Consider the following 21,677-nt stretch of genomic DNA (forward strand, 5'->3'; position numbering starts at 1 on the left):
ATGAATGAAATAGACTCTGTAGGGTCTGTGCTCTCAAGCTGGCTGCAGTCCGGAGAAGGGTGGTGCATAGTGAGTGTGATAAGGGCAGCCTCCAAGAGTGCAGAGCAGCCAGTCCTCCGAGTCAGCGAGGGCTGTTCCACTCAGTGCAACAAAAAGTGAGAGGGTCTTCCCAGAAGAACAGATGGGCCTTATGGGGCTACAAGGAGGGATGGATGACCTTCCAGAATGTCAAATCATGCTCAGGCTGGGTGCTTGGATGACTTAAAGGTAGTTCTTAATCTCTTGCTCCCAAGGACACTTGGGGAGCTGGGTGGAAGTTGTGGAAGTTGCCAATAAACAAAATCTTGGCCTACAACAATGATTCTATTGTCCCAGGAGCCCCTGAGTGTTTGCCTGAAATGCAGATTCCAGACTTTTTGGTTTTGGAACTCTGGGGTGGGTTTGCCCAGGAATTTTCCTATAGTTGGGATTTTTTTTTTTTTAATTTTTTTTTTTTTTAAAGATTTTATTTATTTATTTGACAGAGAGAGATCACAAGTAGGCAGAAAGGCAGGCAGAGAGAGAGGAGGAAGCAGGCTCCCTGCGGAGCAGAGAGCCCGATGTGAGGCTCGATCCCAGGACCCTGAGATCATGACCTGAGCCGAAGGCAGCGGCTTAATCCACTGAGCCACCCAGGCGCCCCTATAGTTGGGATTTTTAATTTAAAAAATTATTATTATTATTTTTTTTTTTTCTGGAGAGAGAGAGCATGAGCAGGGGGAGGGGCAGAAGGAGAGAGAGAATCTTAGTCAGGCTCCACACAGCCCAGAGCCAGTCATGGGGTTCCATCTCATGACCCTGAGATCGTAACCTGAGCCAAAATCAAGAGTCCAGCACTTAACTGACTAAGCCAGCCAGGCACCCCTCCTATAATCAGGATTTTGATGCACCAAAGTTTGAGAACCACAGGTACGATGCAAGAGGGAAGAACATAGATCAGAGTTCTGAATTCTGGTTCCAAACCTGTCACTAATCTGTTGTGTGACCTTGAGCCAACGCTGTCCTCTTCTCTGGCCTTAGCCTCCTCATCTGCAGAACTACCTGCATTTCTACCTGATTTCTGGGTTACTGGCTCTAGCTTGAAGACCTTCTGGCCTCCCCTTCCAGCCCAACTGATTCCCTCAGTCACAGATGCAAACCTCTGCTCACTGAGCCTCGGTTTCCTTACCTGTCAGTGAGATGATGAGTGTCTTCCTCAGAGGGTTGCTGAGAGAATTAAAAGTATATACTTACATATTTTAGTTATAAATATGTATTTATATATTTAACAGTTTTAAAACAAGCTCTGGCCTGTTTTATTAAAGAAAAATTTTGCACGGTTTACTTTTTATCAGTCTGTTCCGACATGCTTCTAACGATATTAGAATCACCGGAGGGCGCCTGGGTGGTTCAGAGGGTTAAGCCTTTGCCTTTGGCTTGGGTCATGGTCTCAGGGTCCTGGGATCAAGCCCTGCATCAGGCTCTCTGCTCAGGAGGGAGCCTGCTTCCCTCCTGCCTCTCTCTGCCTGCTTCCCTGTCTACTTGTGCTCTCTCTCTGTCAAATAAATAAATAAATAAATCTTTAAAAAAAACAAAAAAGAATTACCTGGATCAATGATAGGCAGAGCGCATACTCTGTAGTATTTCCCACATGCTGTGCCCAATTCAATATTATTGCCACTGTAGTGATGGACACCAGTTTTGGCCAACATGGTACAGTATGCTATTTCAGTTCCTCAAGACCAGAGAGTTGTTGGCGAGGAGGACCAGTTTTGCTTTACCATGTCTGATCATCACAGTCTGCTTGTACCCCAGCATGTACTTTTCACTTTTCTTAATGAGTTGGAGCCTCCATCAACTTTTTCATCTTCTTTGTGGCCACCACCTTCCTGCCATAGGTGTTGGATGGCCCCAACTGATAGCAGCTCAAGATGGCCTGAGGCTAGAAGGACTAAAATGATCCCTCTTTCTTCCTTCTTCCCTCCCCTCCTCTCCTCCTTCCTCTCTCCCTCCCTTCTGTCCCTCTATCTCCTTCCTTCTTTCCTTCCTTCCTCTCTCCCATCCTTCCTTCCTCCTTCCTTCTTTCCTTCCTCTCTTCTTTCTTTCTATCTTTCTTTCTCTTTCCTTCTTCTCTATCCCCAACATGGGACTTGAATTCACGACCCCAAGATCAAGAATTGCATGCTCTACAGACTGAGCCAGCCAGGTGCCCCTAAAATGATATTTTTAAAGTTTCTTTTCCTTTTGGATATTAGGGTAGATTAGAAAGTCTGGAAAAATAAACACTATTGTTAATATGGTTATCTTTGGGCTTATTGGTGACTAATCTTTCCTTTTGCTTAATGTATTATCAATGTTTTAAAAAATAGTGATAAAGGGGGCGCCTGGGTGGCTCAGTGGTTTAAGCTGCTGCCTTCGGCTCAGGTCATGATCTCAGGGTCCTGGGATCGAGTCCCACATCGGGCTCTCTGCTCAGCGGTGAGCCTGCTTCCCTCTTACTCTCTCTGTCTGCCTCTCTGCCTACTTATGATCTCTCTCTGTCAAATAAATAAATAAAATCTTTAAAAAAAAAAAAATAGTGATAAAAATAAAAATAAGTTTAAATGAAAAACAAACAGAATTACCACATTCTGGGTAAACTGTATACACAAAGGACTTGAAGGCAGGGACTTGAACAGATAGTGTATGCCTGTGTTCATAGAAGCATTATTCACAGTTGTCAAAAGGTGGAAACAACCCAACTGTCCCTTGACAGATGAACGGGTAAACAAAATATAATGGAATGTTATTCAATCTTTAAAAGGAAGGTAATTCTGGGGTGCCTGGGTGGCTCAGTGGGTTAAGCCTCTGCCTTCAGCTCTGGTCGTGATCTCAGGGTCCTGGGATTGAGCCCCGCATTAGGCTCTCTGCTTGGCAGGGAGCCTGCTTTCTCTACCCACCCCTGCCTCTCTGCCTGCTTGTGATCTCTGTCTGTCAAATAAATAAATAAAATCTTTTAAAAATAGGGGCGCCTGGGTGGTTCAGTCATTAAGCATCTGCCTTTGGCTCAGGTCATGATCCCAGGGTCCTGGGATGGAGCCCCGCATTGGGCTCTCTGCTTAGCAAGGGAGCCTGCTTCCTCCTCTCTCTCTGCCCGCCTCTCTGCCTACTCGTGATCTCTGTCTGCCAAATAAATAAATAAAATCTTTTTTTTTTTTTAAAGATTTTATTTATTTATTTGACAGAGAGAGATCACGAGTAGGCAGAGAGGCGGGCAGAGAGGGGAAGGGGAGCAGGCTCCCCACCGAGCAGAGAGCCCGACGCGGGGCTCGATCCCAGGACCCTGAGACCATGACCCGAGCCGAAGGCAGAGGCTTCAACCCGCTGAGCCACCCAGGCGCCCCAATAAATAAAATCTTTAAAAAAAAAATGACCTGCAAAGTGGGTTAAAGATAAACTCTTAAAGATACAAAGCCAAGCTAGACAAGGCAACTAGCGTGTTCAAATAAGTGTAATTTACAGAGCTCAGGAGAGAATAAAGACACTTCACAAAAGCAATACTTAGAGTTCAGCATTGCATTGATACCATTTCAAAGCAGAGGCAGCATGTTGTGGTCTTAGAAACCGACTCAAAGAAATCCAGGAGGTATGGGAGCTTGAGGAGAGGAAAGGGTAGAGGACAGAAGGAGAAGGAGCCATTGTGTAAGCTTCAGGAGCAAACCCAGCCTCTTTCATTCACAGTGTGTTTGTTGTTCCACATTCCTTGATTGCTTGCTTCCTGATCCTGCAGGGATGTGAACTCTTGGACTTGACTTCTTCAGTCATGGGGAAAGATTTCAGAAACAGTCCAAGCGACCAACATAAAGAATTCTTAGCAGCAAATTCAGTGACTTTTTAGCCATTCAGGGCCTTAAAGCACAGACAAAATCTTAAGCAATGGCTCAAATCAATATTTCTAGCTGGTTCCCTCTCCAACTTTACCCAGACATTTTTCATGACGCCACAGAATCTTTCACCTAGAGAGGCTTGCAAAATAGTCTCAGGACCTAGGAACTTAAGAGAAAAAATGATTTATGCAAGGCCTTGTGGTGAGGGAACAGAAGGCAAGTTGAGGACAAAGCAGAAGCTGACACCCTCCTCCACCCCCCAACCCCCACCCCCACCCCATGGAATATATGTGACATTCCTCAGGCACTCTTGGCTGCCCTAAAGGAAAAACAAATAGCTAACTTGTAAAGATCACAATCCTGAAAGACCTGAGTCTGCCTCAGTTTACAAACGTCCTAGTGAGGGCACCTGGGTAGCTCAGTGGGTTAAAGCCTCTGCCTTCAGCTCGGGTCATGATCCCAAGGTCCTGGAATAGAGCCCCACATTGGGCTCTCAGCTCAGCAGGGAGCCTGCTCCCCCCACCCCCCGCCCCGCCTGTCTCTTTGCCTACTTGTGATCTCTGTCCGTCAAATAAATAAACAGTGGGTTAAGCCGCTGCTTACGGCCCAGGTCATAATCTCAGGGTCCTGGGATCGAGTCCCGCATCGGGCTCTCTGCTCGGCAGGGAGCCTGCTTTCCCCTCTCTCTCTGCCTGCCTCTCTGTCTACTTGTGATCTCTCTGTCAAATAAATAAATAAAATCTTTAAAAAAAAAAAAATCTTTAAAAAAATAAAAAATAAAAAAAATAAAGCTCATTGACAAGGACGTGTGATAGCAGGAATGTAACATTCCTCCAGGAAGCTCCCAACTATCTTACTGTTAATGCCTTACTAAAAGGAAAAACAGGGGCACCTGGGTGGCTCAGTGGGTTAAAGCCTCTGCCTTCAGCTCAGGTCATGATCTCAGGGTCCTGGGATCGAGCCCCGCATCGGGCTCTCTGCTTGTCAGGGAGCCTGCTTCCTCCTCCTCTCTCTCTGCCTGTCTCTCTGCCTGTCTCTCTGCCTACTTGTGATCTTTGTCTGTCAAATGAATAAATAAAATCTTTAAAAAAAAAAATTTTAAAGGAAAAACAACCTTAACTTGATAAATAGCAAAGCTTCTGGGATCCTGTGCATCTTTTTTAAAACATGAAAGTTTTTTCAAAACCTCTGTTTTGGGGCACCTGGGTGGCTCAGTGGGTTAAGCCTCTGCCTTTGGCTCGGGTTGTGATCTCAGGGTTCTGGGATGGAGCCCTGCATTGGGCTCTCTGCTCAGCAGGGAGCCTACTTCCCCCTCTCTCTGCCTGCCTCTCTGCCTACTTGTGATCTCTGTGTCAAATAAATAAATAAAATCTTTAAAAAAAAACAAAAACAAAAACCTGTTTTTCTTTACCTCCCCTAACCCCATAGTATATAATCAGCCACCCCTCAAAACCCCAGAACATCAGCTCTTTCTGCCCACGGGTCCTATCCCTGTGCTTTAATAAAGCACCATTTTGCACCAAAGACATCTCAAGAATTCTTTCTCGGTGGTCGGTTCTGGACTGAACCCCACTGAACCTCACCTATATTCCAAAACTACATCACTTATTCTTTGTAGTTCTCATTTATTCTTTTAGCTTTTAAATTCTAGTTCTTGTTCATTCTTCAGACCCCTCTGTGTTTTAAGAAAGGAAATGAGTTTCTTATTTTATGCCTGGGGTGACAGGCAGAGATACTTACCTACAACATTATTTGTGATTTTGGTTTAGCACCAGGGTGTCCTGGTACAAAACCTTCTTTATTAATAGAAATATTTTAAAAATTATAATAGATATTTACTAAGCATTTTTAATGTGTCAGGCACTGTGCTAAGCACTTTACTGTATCATCTCGTAGGGATGACATGTCACTGTGCTCATTACATGGATAGGAATGCTGATGTTCAGAGAGATTGGGCTACTCGTGAAGATCACACAGCTAATAAGTGGCAGAGCTGAATTTGAACTTGGGACCTAAAAGGTTAGAAGCGCAGTCCCACAAAAGTGCCCCCCACTTTGACACTAGTCACAGATAGAGTCCCCAAGCTACCTGCACTTCTGCTGAGACAACTACAAACTCAAGGGTCCCATGACACCTCACTCAGGATCAGTAATTCTCTAGAATGACTCACAGAACTCAGGAAAGCACTATTCTTACGATTACAATTTCATTATAAAGAATACAACTCAGGGGCGCCTGGGGGGCTCAGTCCTTTAAGTGTCTGCCTTTGGCTCCGGTCATGATCCCAGGGTCCTATATCGGGCTCCCTGCTCAGCGGAGAGTCTGCTTGTGTTCCCTCTCTATCAAATAAAATCCTAAAGAGAAAAAAAAAAGAAAGAATACAACTAAGGAGCAGCTAAATGGATAAATGGAAGAGATGCACTTGGCAAGCTGTGGGGGATGGGAGGCCGTGGGCCAAAGTTTCCACGCCTTCTCTGGACAAGCCCTCTTCCCAGCAAATCAGTATTGTCCCCCACCCATAAGCTCTCCAAGCCTACTTGTTTTTATCAAGGCTTCTTTGCATAGGCTTGATGCCTGTGTCATTGACCATTGAACTCAATCTCTGTACTCATTCAGTTCCCTGGAGTTGGCCAGATGGGGCTGAAAGTTCCAACCCTCTAGGCAACTCCGTGGCGGGCTCTTCTCTTGAAACCATCAAGGGCTCACTTTGAGCCACCTTGTTAGCATGAATTTAGATAAGGTTAAAAGGGTTTCATTATGAATAACTAAAGACACTCCCAACATTTAAGATATTCCCAAGGTTTTGAAGCTCTGTGCAGGGAACTTTGAGAGCAGAGACCAAATATATTTCATTTTATTCTTTTATTTTACTTTTTTTCATCATGGTAGGTTTCCCTTTAATCCTCATAACCTATTTCACCCACACTCCCTCCCCTTTGGTAACCATCAGTTTGTTCTCTATAGTTGCTTCTTGGTTTATCTCTCTTTTTTTTTTCTTTGCTCATTTGTTTTGTCTCTAAATTCCACACATAAGTGAAATCATGTGGTATTTGTCTTTCTCTGACTGGTATTTAGCATTATACTTTCTAGCTCCATCCATGTCATTGCAAATGACAAGATTCCATTTTTTATGGCTGAATAATATTCCATTAGAGAGATACACCGCATCTTCTTTATCCATTCATCTATCAATGGACACTTGGGCTGCTTCCATAGCTTGGCTATTGTAAATAATGTTGCAATAAACATAGGGGCGCATGCATCCCTTTGAATCAGTATTTTGTATTTTGGGGGTAAATACGTGGAAGTTCTTTTGTTGGGAGTATAAGGTAGTTTGTTTTTGTTTTTGTTTTTAAGATTTTATTTATTTATGACAGAGAGAGCTAGTGAGAGAGGGAACATAGCATGGGGGAGCTGGAGAGGGAGAAGCAGTCTCCCTGGTGAGCAGGGAGCCCGATATAGGGCTCCATCCCAGGACACTGGGATCATGACCTGAGCCAAAGGCAGATGCTTAAAACGACTGAGCCACCCAGGTGCCCCTTTTAGAGGGTAGTTCTATTTTTAACTTTTTGAGGAGCTTTTATACCAATTTCCAGTCGCTGCACTACTTTACATTGCTACCAACAAAAGGGTTCCTTTCCTTCTCCACGTTGTCACCAACAAACACATTGTTTCTTGTGTTTTTTATTTTAGCCATTCTGACAGATGTGACGTGACATGTCGTTGTAGTTCTGGTTTGCACTTCACTGATGATGCATGATGTTGAGCATCTTTGCATGTGTCTATTCCCTATCTATATGTCCTCTTTGGAGAAATGTCTGTTTATGTCTTTTGCCCATTTTTAAATTGGAATTTTTTGGAGGGGATATTAAGTTGTATCAGTTCTTTATAAATTTTGGGTTAACCCTTTATCAGGTATATATATATATTTTAAAGATTTTATTTATTTCATAGAGAGAGATCACAAGTAGGCAGGTAGCGAGAGAGGAGGAAGCAGACTCCCTGCTGAGCAGAGAGCCTCATGCGGGGCTTGATTCCAGGACCCTGAGATCATGACCTGAGCTGAAGGCAGAGGCTTAATCCACTGAGCCACCCAGGCACCCCAAGCAGGTATATTATTTGCAGATATGTTCTCCCATTTTGTATATTGCCTTTTGATTTTGTTGATTGCTGCCTTTGCTGTGCAGAAACTTTTTATTTTGATGTAGTCCCACTGGTTTATTTTTGCTTTTATTTCCCTTGCCTCAGGAGACGTATCTAGAAAAACGTTGCTATGACCGATATCAGAAAAATTACTGCCTGTACTCTCTCCTAGGATTTTTACGGTTTTAGGTCTCAAATTTAGGCCTTTAATGTATTTTGAGTTTATTTTTGTGTATAGTGAGAAAAAGTGGTCCCATTTCATTCTTTTGCATATGGCTGTCCAGTTTTCTCAACACCTGGGTTTTCTGTTCTGTTCCATTGATCTATGTGTCTATTTTTGTGCCAGTACCATACTGTTTTTAATTACTACCAGTTTGTAACATAACTTGAAATCTGGAATTATGATACCTCCAGTTTTGTTTTTCTTTTTCAAGATTGCTTTGACTATTTGACCTCTTACGTACATGTACATATACATATACATATACATATTTTAGGAGTGTTTATTCTAGTTCTGTGAAAAATGTTATTGGTATTTTGATGGGGATTGCATCAAATGTGTAGATTGGTTTGGATAGTATGGACATTTTAACAATATTTGTTCTTCCAACCCATGAGCATGGAATATCTTTCCATTTCTGGGCATCACCTTGAATTTCTTTCATCAGTGTTTCATAATTTTCAGAGTACAAGTCTTTCACTCTTTGGTTAAGATTATTCCTATGTACTTTATTGGTTTTGGTGCAATTGTAAGTGGGATTGCTTTCTTAATTTCACTTTCTGCTGCTTCATTAGCAGTACAGATTTCTGTACATTAATTTTTGTAGCCTTCAACTCTACTGAATTCATTTATTAGTGCTAATAGCTTTTTGGTGGAGTCTTTTGGATTTTCTATATAGAGTATCATGTCATCTGTAAATAGTGAAGATTCTACTTATCCCTCACCAATTTGAATGTCCTTTTTTTTCCTTTGTGTTTCCTAATTGCTGTGGCTAGGAGTTCTAGTATTATATTTGAATAAAAGTGGTGAGAGTGGACATCTTTGTCTTGTTTCTGACCTGAGGGGAAAAGCTCTCAAGTTTTTCACCATTGAGTAGAATGCTGGCTGTGGGTTTTTCACAATAAGGTCTTTATTGTGTTGAGGTATGTTCCGTCTAGACCTATTTTGTAGAGGGCTTTTGTCATGAATGGATGTTGCACCAAGTATGTTAATTACATCAAAACAGGATAGAGTTGAATCCTGTTTTTTTTTTAAAGCCATTCTGCCAATCTATATGTTTTTTTTAAATTCAAGTATAACTAACATACAGTGTTATATTAGTTTCACATCAGTCTATGACTTTTGATTAAGAATTTAGCCCATTTACAACAATAGTAGTTACTGATAAGAAAGAACTTACTATTGGCATTTTGTTATTTGTTTTCTATTTGTCTTTTAGATTATATTTGTCCCTCACTTCCACTATTACTGCCTTCCCTTATGTCAACATCAGTTTTTGTAGTGACATGGTTTGATTGCCTTCTTATTTACTTTTTTTTTTTAAGATTTTATTTATTTATTTGACAGACAGAGACCACAAGTAGGCAGAGAGGCAGAAAGAGAGGGGAAGCAGGCTCCCTGCTGAGCAGATAGCCTGATGCGGGGTTCCATCCCATGACCTTGAGATCATGACCTGAGCCGAAGGCAGAGGCTTAACCCACTGAGCCACCGAGGCGCCCCGCCTTCTTATTTACTTCTACGCATGTTCTAGAGATAGTTTCTTTGTGGTCTCATGGAGATTACATATAACAACCTGATATTACATATAACATTTAACCATGTTAAAACAGTCTATTTTAAATAATCTCTACACCCACTGTGGGGCTTGAACTCACAACCTTGAGATCAAGACTAAGACACTAATGACTGAGCCACCCAGGCACTGCATAACAGTCTACTTTAAATCAATACCAATTAGGGGTGCCTGGGTGGCTCAGTGGGTTAAAGCCTCTGCCTTCAGCTCAGGTCATGGTCCCAGGGTGCTGGGATTGAGCCCCGCATTGGGCTCTCTGCTCAGCAGGGAGCTTGCTTCATCCTCTCTCTCTGCCTGCTTCTCTGCCTACTTGTGATCTCTGTCTGTTAAATAAAAATAAATAAATAAATAAATCAATACCAATTAAACTTCAATCACATACAAAAACTCTACTTCTTTATAGCTCCATCTCCCCACACTTTGCTTTTTAATGTCAAAGTTACATCCTTATATATTCTGTCCCCATTAACATGGATTTATAATTATTTACATGGAAGAACTGGAAGTATATACTTAGAGAACTAGCATCTTGGACTTCCAGCTGCAAGGTGCTGGTTCTGGGCCCCAGCTTTTCCTTCTTGCCTTACACTCAGGCACTCAGCTTGCTGGATTTGATACTTGATTAGACACTTTGATCACAAGTGCAGAGTTCCTCATTCTCACTCATCAGGGCATGGGGAAGGAACTCTAAGCTTTTGAAAAGTTTGGGGAAATAGAGTATAGAAAAATAATATATCTGAGAAAAAGGGAACTCCTACAAAGAGTTGATGATCTTGTACTAGTCTAGAGGACCCCAGTCTCTAATATAGTTAGGGTTTCACAGAGGTCCAGAAAGGCTCCTACCAATTCCATTATTTAATGGTCACTTGAATCAAGGAGAAGAAAAGACCAAAACGGGGTGCAATAATTGTGGCATCCTTTGATTTATTTATGTATTTAGTAAAATTATATATATATAGTAAAGATTTTTATTTATTTATTTGACATACAGAGATTACAAGTAGGCAGAGAGGCAGGCAGAGAGGGAGGGGGAAGCAGGCTCCCTGCTGAGCAGAGAGCCCAATACGGGCTCAATCCCAGGATCCTGGGATCCTGACCTGAGACAAAGGCCGAGACTTTAACCCACTGAGCCACCCAGGTGCCCCAAATTTTTTATATTTTTATATAAAAGTGTTCAAACTCATAGAAAAGTAAGACATCCATATACCTACCAACTAAATTTAATAACTATTAAATTTTTGCCATATTTACTTCATTTATATAAATACTTCATTAAATCAAAGATGCCATTGATTGTAAGACACTTCATTATTTTATTTAACAATAAAAAAGAGAAACACTGTCATTAATTGTTTAAACACCAATTTCTTTCTTTTTTTTTTTTCAAGATTTTATTTATTTTACTTGAGAGAGAGAGCACAAGCAGGGGGAGCAGCAGAGAGAGAGGGAGAAGCAGGCTGGCCACTGAGCAGGAAGCCCAATGAGGAGCTTGATCCCAGGACCCCAGGATCATGACCTGAGCTAAAGTCAGTTGCTTAACTAACTGAGCCACCCAGGCATCCCGAACACCACCAATTTCTTTTTTTTTTTTTTTTTAAAGATTTTATTTATTTATTTGGCAGAGAGAGATCACAAGTAGACAGAGAGGCAGGCAGAGAGAGAGAGAGGGAAGCAGGCTTGCTGCTGAGCAGAGAGCCCGATGCGGGACTCGATCCCAGGACCCTGAGATCATGACCTGAGCCGAAGGCAGCGGCTTAACCCACTGAGCCACCCAGGCGCCCCGAACACCACCAATTTCTTAAGATGCTTTCCAATTTCAGGGATATTAAGATTTTTTAAAGTGTGTCTAAAGATTATGTGTTACATAACTCTATTATGTTAAGTAAAATTAATCTGTGATGAAGAGATCATCAGAACAGTGATTCCCTCAGTGAGGAACCAGAGAGGAGATTGATTTTCTGGGGAAAATATTCTGTATTTTGATAGAATAGTGGCATTTGTCAAAACTCATCTCACCATAAGACTTAACATCTGGGGGCACCTGGGTGGCTCAGTGGGTTAAAGCCTCTGCCTTTGGCTCAGGTCATGATCCCAGGGTCCTGGGATTGAGCCCCACATCAGTCTCTGCTCCGCAGGGAGCCTGCTTCCTCCTCTCTCTCTGCCTGCCTCTCTGCCTACTTGTGATCTTTGTCGAATAAATAAATAAAATCTTTAAAAAGAAAAAAAGACTTAACATCTGCATATAACACATAATATTGTACACATTATACATCAATTAGAAATTAATGGGGCACTAGGTGGCTCAGTCAGTTAAGCATCTGCCTCTTGATTTCACTCAGGTCATGATCTCAGCATTGTAAGATTAAGCCCTGTGTTGGGCTCTGATCTGCACGTGGAGCCTGCTGAAGATTCTCTCCCCTGCTCTCCCTCTGCCCCTCCCCACCCCACCTTCTAAAAAATAAAATAAAATAAAAAGAATTAAAATAACAAAATGTGACTTGAAATTTGATTTTTTTGATAGAACATTTTTTTAAAGATTTTATTTGTTTATTTGACAGACAGAGACCACAAGTAGGCAGAGAGGCAGAGAGAGGGGGGAAGCAGGCACCCCACTGAGCAGAGAGCCTGATGCAGGGCTCCATCCCAGGACCTTGGGATCATGACCTGAGCTGAAGGCAGAGGCTTTAACCCATTGAGCCACCCAGGCACCCCTTGATAGAGCATTTTTTTTTAAGATTTTATTTATTTATTTGACAGACAGAGATCACAAGTAGGCAGAGAGGCAGACAGAGAGAGAGAGGAGGAAGCAGGCTCCCCGCTGAGCAGAGAGCCTGATGTGGGGCTGGATCCCAGGACCCTGAGACCCTGACCTGAGCCGAAGGCAGAGGCTTTAACCCACTGAGCCACCCAGGCGCCCCATTGATAGAGCAATTTAAAAGTAAATTACAGTAAATTCATCGTGCATCTCCAAAAAATAAGAATATTCTGCTATATAACTCCAGTGCCCTTATATTGTACCTAAACATTTAATAATAGTTTCATCTTTGGCTCATATTCAAATTTATTAAGTGTAATTGTCTAATATTTTGTTTGCTGTTTTTAAACTTTTTATTAGAAAATAAAACACATATACAGAAAACTATTCCAAACGTACATAACCACCACTTATGACAAGAGATAGAACTTTACTGGCTACCTCAGAAGCACTCCATATGTTTCATCTCAATCACATCCAACCCTTTTTCAAGATGACCACAATTTTTTTTTTTTTAAGAATTTATTTATTTATTTGACAGAGATTACAAGTAGGCAGAGAGGCAGGCAGAGAGAGAGGAAGAAGCAGGTTCCCTGCTGAGCAGAGAGCCTGATGCAGGTCTCAATCTCAGGACTCTGGGATCATGACCTGAGCTGAAGGCAGAGGTTTAACCCACTGAGCCACCCAGGCACCCACAATTCTGAGGAAGATTCCTTGAGTTTCATCAGGTCAAGAACAGGTTGGTTATTTCTGTGCCCTTTATATTAAGCTGGATACAAGATCTTTGGCTCACATTTTCTTTCCTAGATATCTTAAATCTGTAACTCTATTTTCTTCCAGCATAAAGAATTGCTGTTGAAAGTCTAATGAAAATCTAATTTTCTTTCCATTATAATTCACTTGGATTTTTGGCCTAGTTACAAAAAGGGCCAATTTTAATCTTTTTCTTTAAAGTTTAGAATATATCTTAGTATTTGTCTTTCTGGGTCAATATTTTCAGTTTTAAGGTGTGCCTTTTCAAAATGTAGTTTCAAATATTTATTTTTTATGTTTTTAGGGGGTTGAAGGGACAGAGGGAGAGAGAGAATCTTAGACAGCACGCCCAGCGTGGAGCCAGAGATGGGCTGCATCTCATGACCCTGAGATCATAACCTGAGCAGAGATCAAGACTTGGATGGACACTTAACCAACTGAATCACCCAGGTGCCTTGTTTCAAATCTTTATTTTGGAAAGTTTTCTTGAATTATAATTTTTAGTGTTTGTCATGTTCCACTGGTTTTGTTTTCATTTGCAATTACTCCTAATATAACATGTTATATCTTATTTACATGGCTTCAATATGCATCACTTTTTTTTTTAAGGCTTTATTTATTTGACACAGAGATAGAGAATACAAATAGGCAGAGCAGCAGGCAGAGGGAGAGGGAGAAGCAGGCACTCCACTATCAGGGAGCCCGATGTAGGGCTCGATCCCAGGAGCCTGGGATCATGACCCGAGCCAAAGGCAGCCACTTAACTGACTGAGCCATCCAGGCCCCCCAATATGTATCAATTTCTTTCAAATTATTTTTCTTTCTTTATTCTAAATTTAAAAGCCTTTCTTTTTTCAACTTCCATTTCTCAAAAGGCAATATCTGTAGTATGTATTCATTCTTGTTTTTTTTCTATTAGCTTTATTTCTGAAATAAATTATTTACTCTTAATTTTCCCTAAGTTTTGTCACTTAATTGCAATATTTTTCCAGTTCTAATTCATGTTAATCTTTGATATCTTGTATCTTTCGAGATATCTTTTAGCTAGTTTTAAAATACTAGTTTATACTTTTCATCAGTTTTGTGGAAGGCAACTTGGTCACTTAGCTTTATGAATCCACGTTGCTCTAACTGCTCCAGTCTCTTCAGATCTTATCAGAGACCCCTTGTACTCATCTAATATTGGAGCAGGCAAACCATTTGTCTATCACTTCAACTGCTTTGCTCCAATCAGTCCAGTCTTGCCTTCCATGAGTACAATTTTGCTTGCCCACCAGTTGCCTTGTTTCTTCCCTCTGCTTTTTCCTGTATAAATGTGAATATAATGCAGATCTCATAGTGCTGGTTGTGCTCACTGTGCTGGTTGTGCTCACTCTCTCGTATTTTTGAATTTTGTGGGGACACCCTATCATCTGACCTTGTTGTTGATGTTGTCCATAGTTGTTTTTGGTTTTACCATCTAGTTATTCTGTCTGCCTTTTTTTTTTTTTTAGATGGGGAGAAGATTCAGGGAGATTAAAAAACTATGCGACTGCTGTCTCTTTCCAGAATTGTCATGGGGCAAAAAAGAGCCAGGAGAGCTCTGGAATCAATTTTCATCAAGACAATGCGTCTGAACCAAAGTTGAGCGTGAATAGGCGAAGGTGGTTCCCAGGAAGCAAGCTATCATGTTTTTGAATTCTATACCAAAGAAGGGAAGCACAACAGATGTTCTCTACAGTGTTTTATAAAACATTCCATGTGAGGGGCTCCACTACTTAAAAAAAAATATGATAGCTCTTTCTTGGTACTGCCTGCGGACGTGGCCGCCATCTCCTACTTGGCATCAGTGGCCATCCTCAGACCTCTGGTGAAGCCCAAGATCATTCAAAAGAGGACCAAGAAATTCATCCAGCACCAGACAGACCCATATGTCAAAGTTAAGCATAACTGGCAGAAACCCAGAGCATTGACAATATGGGGCACAGAAGACTCAAGGGCCAGATCCTGATGCCCAACACTGATTACGAGAGCAACAAGAAAACAAAGCATATGCCACCCAGTGGCTTCTGGAAGTTCCCAGTACACGTCAAGGAGATTGAAGTGCAGCAAATCTCACTGCATAGAGATTGCTCACAATGTCTCCTCCAAGAACCGCAAACCCACTACGGAAAGAGCAGCCCACCTGGCCGTAAGAGTCACCAAGACCAATGCCAGCCTGCACAGTGAGGGAAGTGAATACACAGAGAGCATATGGGTGCATCATATTTGTATTAATAAAACCGTAACACTACCCCAAAAAAGTATGATAATGCAGTTACATGACTTGTCCTTTAACCCTATTTTAAAGTTAACTTTCAATTATATGAATGATTTACAAATGCATTCCTTTATAAGAGATTAACACATACATAAGGCTAAAGTCCTCTTTGACCACCTCACCAACCCAAATCCCCTGGGTTTTTTTTGATGCCTGGCTGACTTTGCCCTATCTTCAAGAGAGGTCCGGTCCACAACTTTCTGCTTTGCTGGGAGCATTTAAAGTCATTGTAACATTAACTAAAGTTAAATGTAATTACGAAAGTGAATCTCTTAGTGGCCAGTTGGGGAGGATTATCTGTGCTGTTGTCCATTTGTACAAAAATGTAAATCGGAGAATGGTTGAGAATTTAAGAAATTTGGCTCTTTCTCTCTTCTTTAGCATGGTGAGGGCATTAAGTCATGGTTCCATCTTTATCAGTAATCTTATTTTCCACCGCGGTAACTAGTGGGCTTTTTGGCTTTGCTATCACATACCTTTTTTTGGTTTGTTTTTGTTTTTTGTTGTGTTTTTTACAAGGTTTGTTGAAATCATTTTGATTATAGGGCATTATGATACAAGTTGCAAAAAAACCCTACTCATATTGGCTTCTAAAAAAGGATACTGGGGGGCACCTGGGTGGCTCAGTCATTAATCATCTGCCTTTTGGCTCAGGTCATGATCCCAGGGTCCTGGGTTCGAGCTCCACATCAGGCTCCCTGCTCTGCAGGAAGCCTGTTCCTCCCTCTCTCACTTCCCTTGCTTGTATTCCCTCTCTTGCTGTCTTTGTCAAATAAATAAAATCTTTAAGAAAAAAAAAAGTATTTCTTAAAAAAAAAAGGGGGGGGGATATACTGGTTCATGGAACCCAACAGTGTGGAGGTGTTTGGCACTTCAAGAGTTGCTGGATTCAGGGATCCAATTAGGGCATGGCAATATGCCTTCCCTAACTTCAGGGGCCCTCATTATATTGCATGGCATGAGCCCAACACTATGTACTCTTGGCAATGCCCTGGTAGTCTTGTGCTGCACGGTTCTTCTCTTTGTTCTGTATTCTGTGGTTGTTGACTCTTTCTTGGGGGCCTCCTTTCATAGCAGTGAAAGTGCTGTAGTAGTCTTCTCCCCACATCCTCCCCTCACCAGTACCTGGAGAGAACAGAGGACCACCTTCTCCTAGAAGCCCCAGTAAAAGTCCCATCATGATTCACTGGCTCCGGCTGAGTCACAGGCCCAGCTCTGAGACAGTAACTAAGATCAGGGAACACTGATGTTCTGATTGGCTCATGCCTGGTCAAGGTTGGCAGGTTCTTCAGAACTTTGTGAGTGGTGGTGGGGGGTACCTGTGACCAGTCATGGTTAACAGAGTGGGGCTATGACAAGGGTAAGCTCTGTCTAGCTTAGATGGCACCCTCTGTTTCATGGCAGCATAACACAGTAGTTGAGAGTGTCAACTATGGAGCCTAAGGACCTTGGTTTCAATATTGGCATAACCATTTAAGGGCCAGGTAACTTTAGGCAAGTTACCAAACCTCTGTGAGCCAAAGTTTCCCCATCTGAAAGGTGGGGGATGATAGCAAGATTCCCCCCTAAGATTGTTGTGACATAGATTTGATTATCTGTGCATAAAACACTTAGAACAGAGACAGGCATGAGATAAGATCTAAAGTCTTTGCCATTATTGAGAGAGATTTAATGATCCTGGGGACAAAGTAGAGGAAATGTTCTGCACAGCAAGTATGGAGTAAAGGGTAGGGTTCCTTTGACCAAAGGCTATGAGAAAAGGTGATGGGAAGTGACCCCTTTCATTAGCTCATCCATCTTAGTATGGAAAGAAGAGCTTCCAGGTTCCATGCATGTGAGTGACGGGGTGTGGTTGGCACAGAGGAAATCTGGGATGAGGGCATAGCTATAGAATGCCATTAAGGACAACCCATTGTGAGATTTGATTCACAAACATTGTTCTAGAACTTTAGACTCTGATTCATGATTTTGCTGCCAGCCTTGGGAGCAGCAACTGCTTTGGTTTGTGATGCAACACGCTGATTTATAAACCATTTATAGCTCTCCTCCACGCTTAACGAGGCCATTCCACAAATGACTCAGGTTGCAACCAGAGGGGAAACTGGGGACTATGGCTGAGCTGTCTCTATAATGGAGTGTAAATTGTCCTTTTGATTAGAGCTTGTTTCTTAAATCTCAGGTCTCAAACGTGGTAATTAAGAGAAGCCAGAAAAACAAAAGAGCCTTGTGTTCCAGGCCCTCTTTTCAAACCCCAAATGTTGAATTTTCTGTGGCTGTGTCTTGGCCTGGTGTCTGATTTCCCCCCAACAGCCTCCTCCCACCCTTTTCTTAGTAACAATCTCAGATCCTGGCAGCAAATGGCATGTGAAGCTGGGCACATTTTTATTCTACACACACAGCATTATATAAATCTTCCTGCTTTAAAGTATTTCTTTTGCCCTTTATCTCTTTTGTGTGTCTTTAGGAATCTGCTAGGATTCTGAATGGGCCATATCCTTGGCTGGCTTTGCTCTTGCTTTTAAGGAAAACATATTGATTCCAGTAACTTTCATCCAGTCATTCACACATTTATTGAGGGCCTACTATGTGGCAGTTGCCTTGCCAGTTGCTGATGTAATCAGAGAGCTTCTACCTATCCTTTTAAGCTAGTTTTTAAGTCCAAAAAATTTAACTTTATTTTGTTAACAAAAAAATTCTACTTTAGACACTGCCCCCCTTACTTTTCTTTTACTTATTTATTAGAGAGAGAGAGAGAGAGAGAGAATGAGAAAGAGTGAGGATAAGAGGGGGAAAGTTACAAGCAGACCCCCTGCCAAGCAGGGAGCCCAATGGGGGACTCAAACCCAGACTCCAGGATCCTGACCTGAGCTGAAGGCAGTCAGTCTCTCAAGCAACTGAACCACCCAGGTGCCCTCCCTTTACTTTTCTTTCATTCTCTTTTTTTTTTTTTTTCTTAAAGGCATAGTTATAGCTAAAGGCCTAATTCTTATATAGTTATCCCTAGTCTAGACAGTTAATGAAATGACACCGAGGCCATCAATTCTCCCAGGAAATTTTCAGGCTAGGTGACATTTCCGTGTTTCCTAACATGATTCTGAGGTTATCCTTCTCCTCTCATTCATCTTGCTTATTTTTCTGTTTTCTAAAGTTAGGTCAACATCATGACTCTTCAGGAAAACTTTCCTGGATCCTTCTGATTTATATGTTCCTCCCCTTGGCTCCTTTGAGTCCACCATTCTTGGAGAAAGTGTTGCAGTTGGATAGTGAGCACTGATTTACTCCTCTGTCTCCCTCACTTGGGTAGAAACCAGGCAGAGACCATGTCTGATTGGACTTACTATCCCCAGTGTCTTACAGATAAGTATCAAGTGAATGAATGAACACATACTTACTGAGTACTCCTGCACCAGTCACTGTACTGTACTAGGCTTTTGGGACACCAAAGTCTTGTTTCTTTAAAGAGTATAATGTAGTGGAAAGATACACACTAGGTTAATAATTGCATGTCACTATACAATCTTGATCTGATCAGTGCTTTGAAGGAAAACAACAGGATATTAGGAGACTGTGTAGTAGGAGGACACAGAGGTTGGATAAACAGGACTTTTGCCTGGGTAGGAGTATAGAGGGAAAGGCGGAAGGGCTTTCTGGCAGGAGACTTTGAGGTGTACTGAATGAGTTGGTAGATATGTAAGTGATTGTGGTAGAGGGAAAAGGGAACTAGCCTGCTTGATCATCATGGGCATCTGCTGATGTGGCTTGTCCTGTGTCCTTCTCCAGGTAATAGCACCCTGAATTTTCTTCATGGGAATCCAAGCCTTCCTCATTTCCATCCTGACCTATGCCTTCTTCTAGTAATGGGCATTTGACTAGTGATCTTGTGATTAGTCTAGGGATGAATTTGGATCTAAGTTAAGTCTGGGAGTCTCAGCAAAACTATGAAGAAAGACAAGCGTTTCTTTCACCGCTTAGGAGTTTGTGTTCAAAAGAAAAGGGAAAAGATAGATGGAGACAAATAGATTCCTGATGATCTTTTTTCAGCACCTGTATCCAACCATGCCTAAAATCCATGTGGGTATAGTTGTGTCTAAATTCACATATGTATAGGGGTACCTGGGTGGCTCAGTCAGTTGAATGCCCGACCCTTGATTTCGCTCAGGTCATGATCTCAGGGTCATGAGATCAAACCTTTTGTTAAGCAGGCATTCTGCTTGAGATTCTCTCTCCCTCTGCCTCTCCCCCTTCATGCTCTCTCTCTCACTCAAACAAATAAATCTTATGAATTCACACATGTATGCCTCTCAAAGTTACTGGCTAAACAATTCTCCCATTTTTTAAATAAAAAGGCTTATAGCTAAATGGGCTTAAGCTCATTTTCACAGGGCTTTGGTTACTTGTAACTAAAAGTGTCTTTATTAATACAATGATTTTAACTGATATCACTTATTTGCTAAAGCCAAAGGAAGGGGGAACCTGGGTGGCTCAGTTGGTTGAGCATCTGATTCTCAGTTTCAGCTCAGGTCATGATCTCAGGGTTGTTGGATCGAGCTCTGCATCAGGCTCTGTGCTCAGTGTGGAGTCTGGTTGAGATTCTCTTCCTCTCCCCCTCCCCCTCACCCCCCAGAATGTGTTCTTGCACTCTCTTGCTTTAAAATAAATAAACATGGGAATGCAAGTTGGCGCAGCCACTTTGGAGAACAGTGTGGAGATTCTTTAAGAAATTAAAAATAGAGCTTCCTTATGACCCTGCAATTGCACTACTGGGTATTTACCCCAAAGATACAAATGTAGTGAAAAGAAGGGCCATCTGTACCCCAATGTTCATAGCAGCAATGGCCACAGTTGCCAAACTGTGGAAAGAACCAAGATGCCCTTCAACGGATGAATGGATAAGGAAGATGTGGTCCATATACACAATGGAGTATTATGCCTCCATCAGAAAGGATGAATACCCAACTTTTGTAGCAACATGGATGGGACTGGAAGAGATTATGCTGAGTGAAATAAGTCAAGCAGAGAGAGTCCATTATCATATGGTTTCACTTATTTGGAGAATAAGAAATAAAACGGAGGACATGGGGAGATGGAGAGGAGAAGGGAGTTGAGGGAAATTGGAGGGGGAGATGAACCATGAGAGACTATGGACTCTAGAAAACAATCTGAGAGTTTTGAAGGGGCGGGGCGGGGGGAAGTTGGGCCAGCCTGGTGGTGGGTATTGTGGAGAGCACGTATTGCATGGAGCACTGGGTGTGGTGCATAAACAATGAATTCTAGTACACTGAAAAGTAATTTAAAAAATAAAAAAATTAATTAAAAAAAGAAAAAATAAATCTTTTTTTTTTTTTTTTTTACAGAAGAGGCTCTGTGCCCTGCTGCCAGCGCCAGCTCATGGTGACCATGTGGAAATGCTGATTGCATGTTGCCGTAGCTTTAGGTTTTTGTTTTTTTTTTTTTTAAGATTTATTTATTTGACAGATAGAGATTACAAGTAGGCAGAGAGAGAGAGAGAGGAGGAAGCAGGCTCCCCGCTAAGCGGAGAGCCGGATGCGGGGCTCGATCCCAGGACTCTAGGATCATGACCTGAGCTGAAGGCAGAGGCTTTAACCCCCTGAGCCACCCAGGCGCCCCAATTTTTTTTTTTTTAAGATTTTATTTATTTATTTGACAGAGAGATCACAAGTAGGCAGAGAGGCAGGCAGAGAGAGGGGGGGAAGCAGGCTCCCTGCTGAGCAGAGAGCCTGATGCGGGGGGCTTGATCCCAGGACCCTGAGATCATGACCTGAGCTGAAGGCAGAGGCTTAACCCACTGAGCCACCCAGGTGCCCCAATAAATAAACAAATCTTAAAAAAATAATAAAGCCAAAGTGGGTGGGAGAGGTCAGCTGAAGCATTTGTGGAGGTCAGTTAGCCAAGAGAGGCAGCCTGAATACACTCGTATTTCCTGTACTGAGAGGGATTTCCCCAAGCCTTTTATCGTCCTCAGAGATCCATCTCTTCCTCAGAGATCCAGACCCTTGGGTCTGCATCGGGGTTTGAGCGTCTAGTAACAG

At 42.1% G+C, this 21,677-nt stretch overlaps 1 pseudogene; it reads left to right on the forward strand.

Annotated features, from left to right (window-relative positions):
* LOC123930512 lies at positions 1-21,663 on the forward strand (annotated as a pseudogene).
* The last annotated feature ends 14 nt before the right edge of the window (positions 21,664-21,677 follow it).

This window comes from Meles meles, chromosome 19 (assembly GCF_922984935.1).
Source record: "Meles meles chromosome 19, mMelMel3.1 paternal haplotype, whole genome shotgun sequence".
In the NCBI taxonomy this organism is placed as follows: Eukaryota; Metazoa; Chordata; class Mammalia; order Carnivora; family Mustelidae; genus Meles; species Meles meles.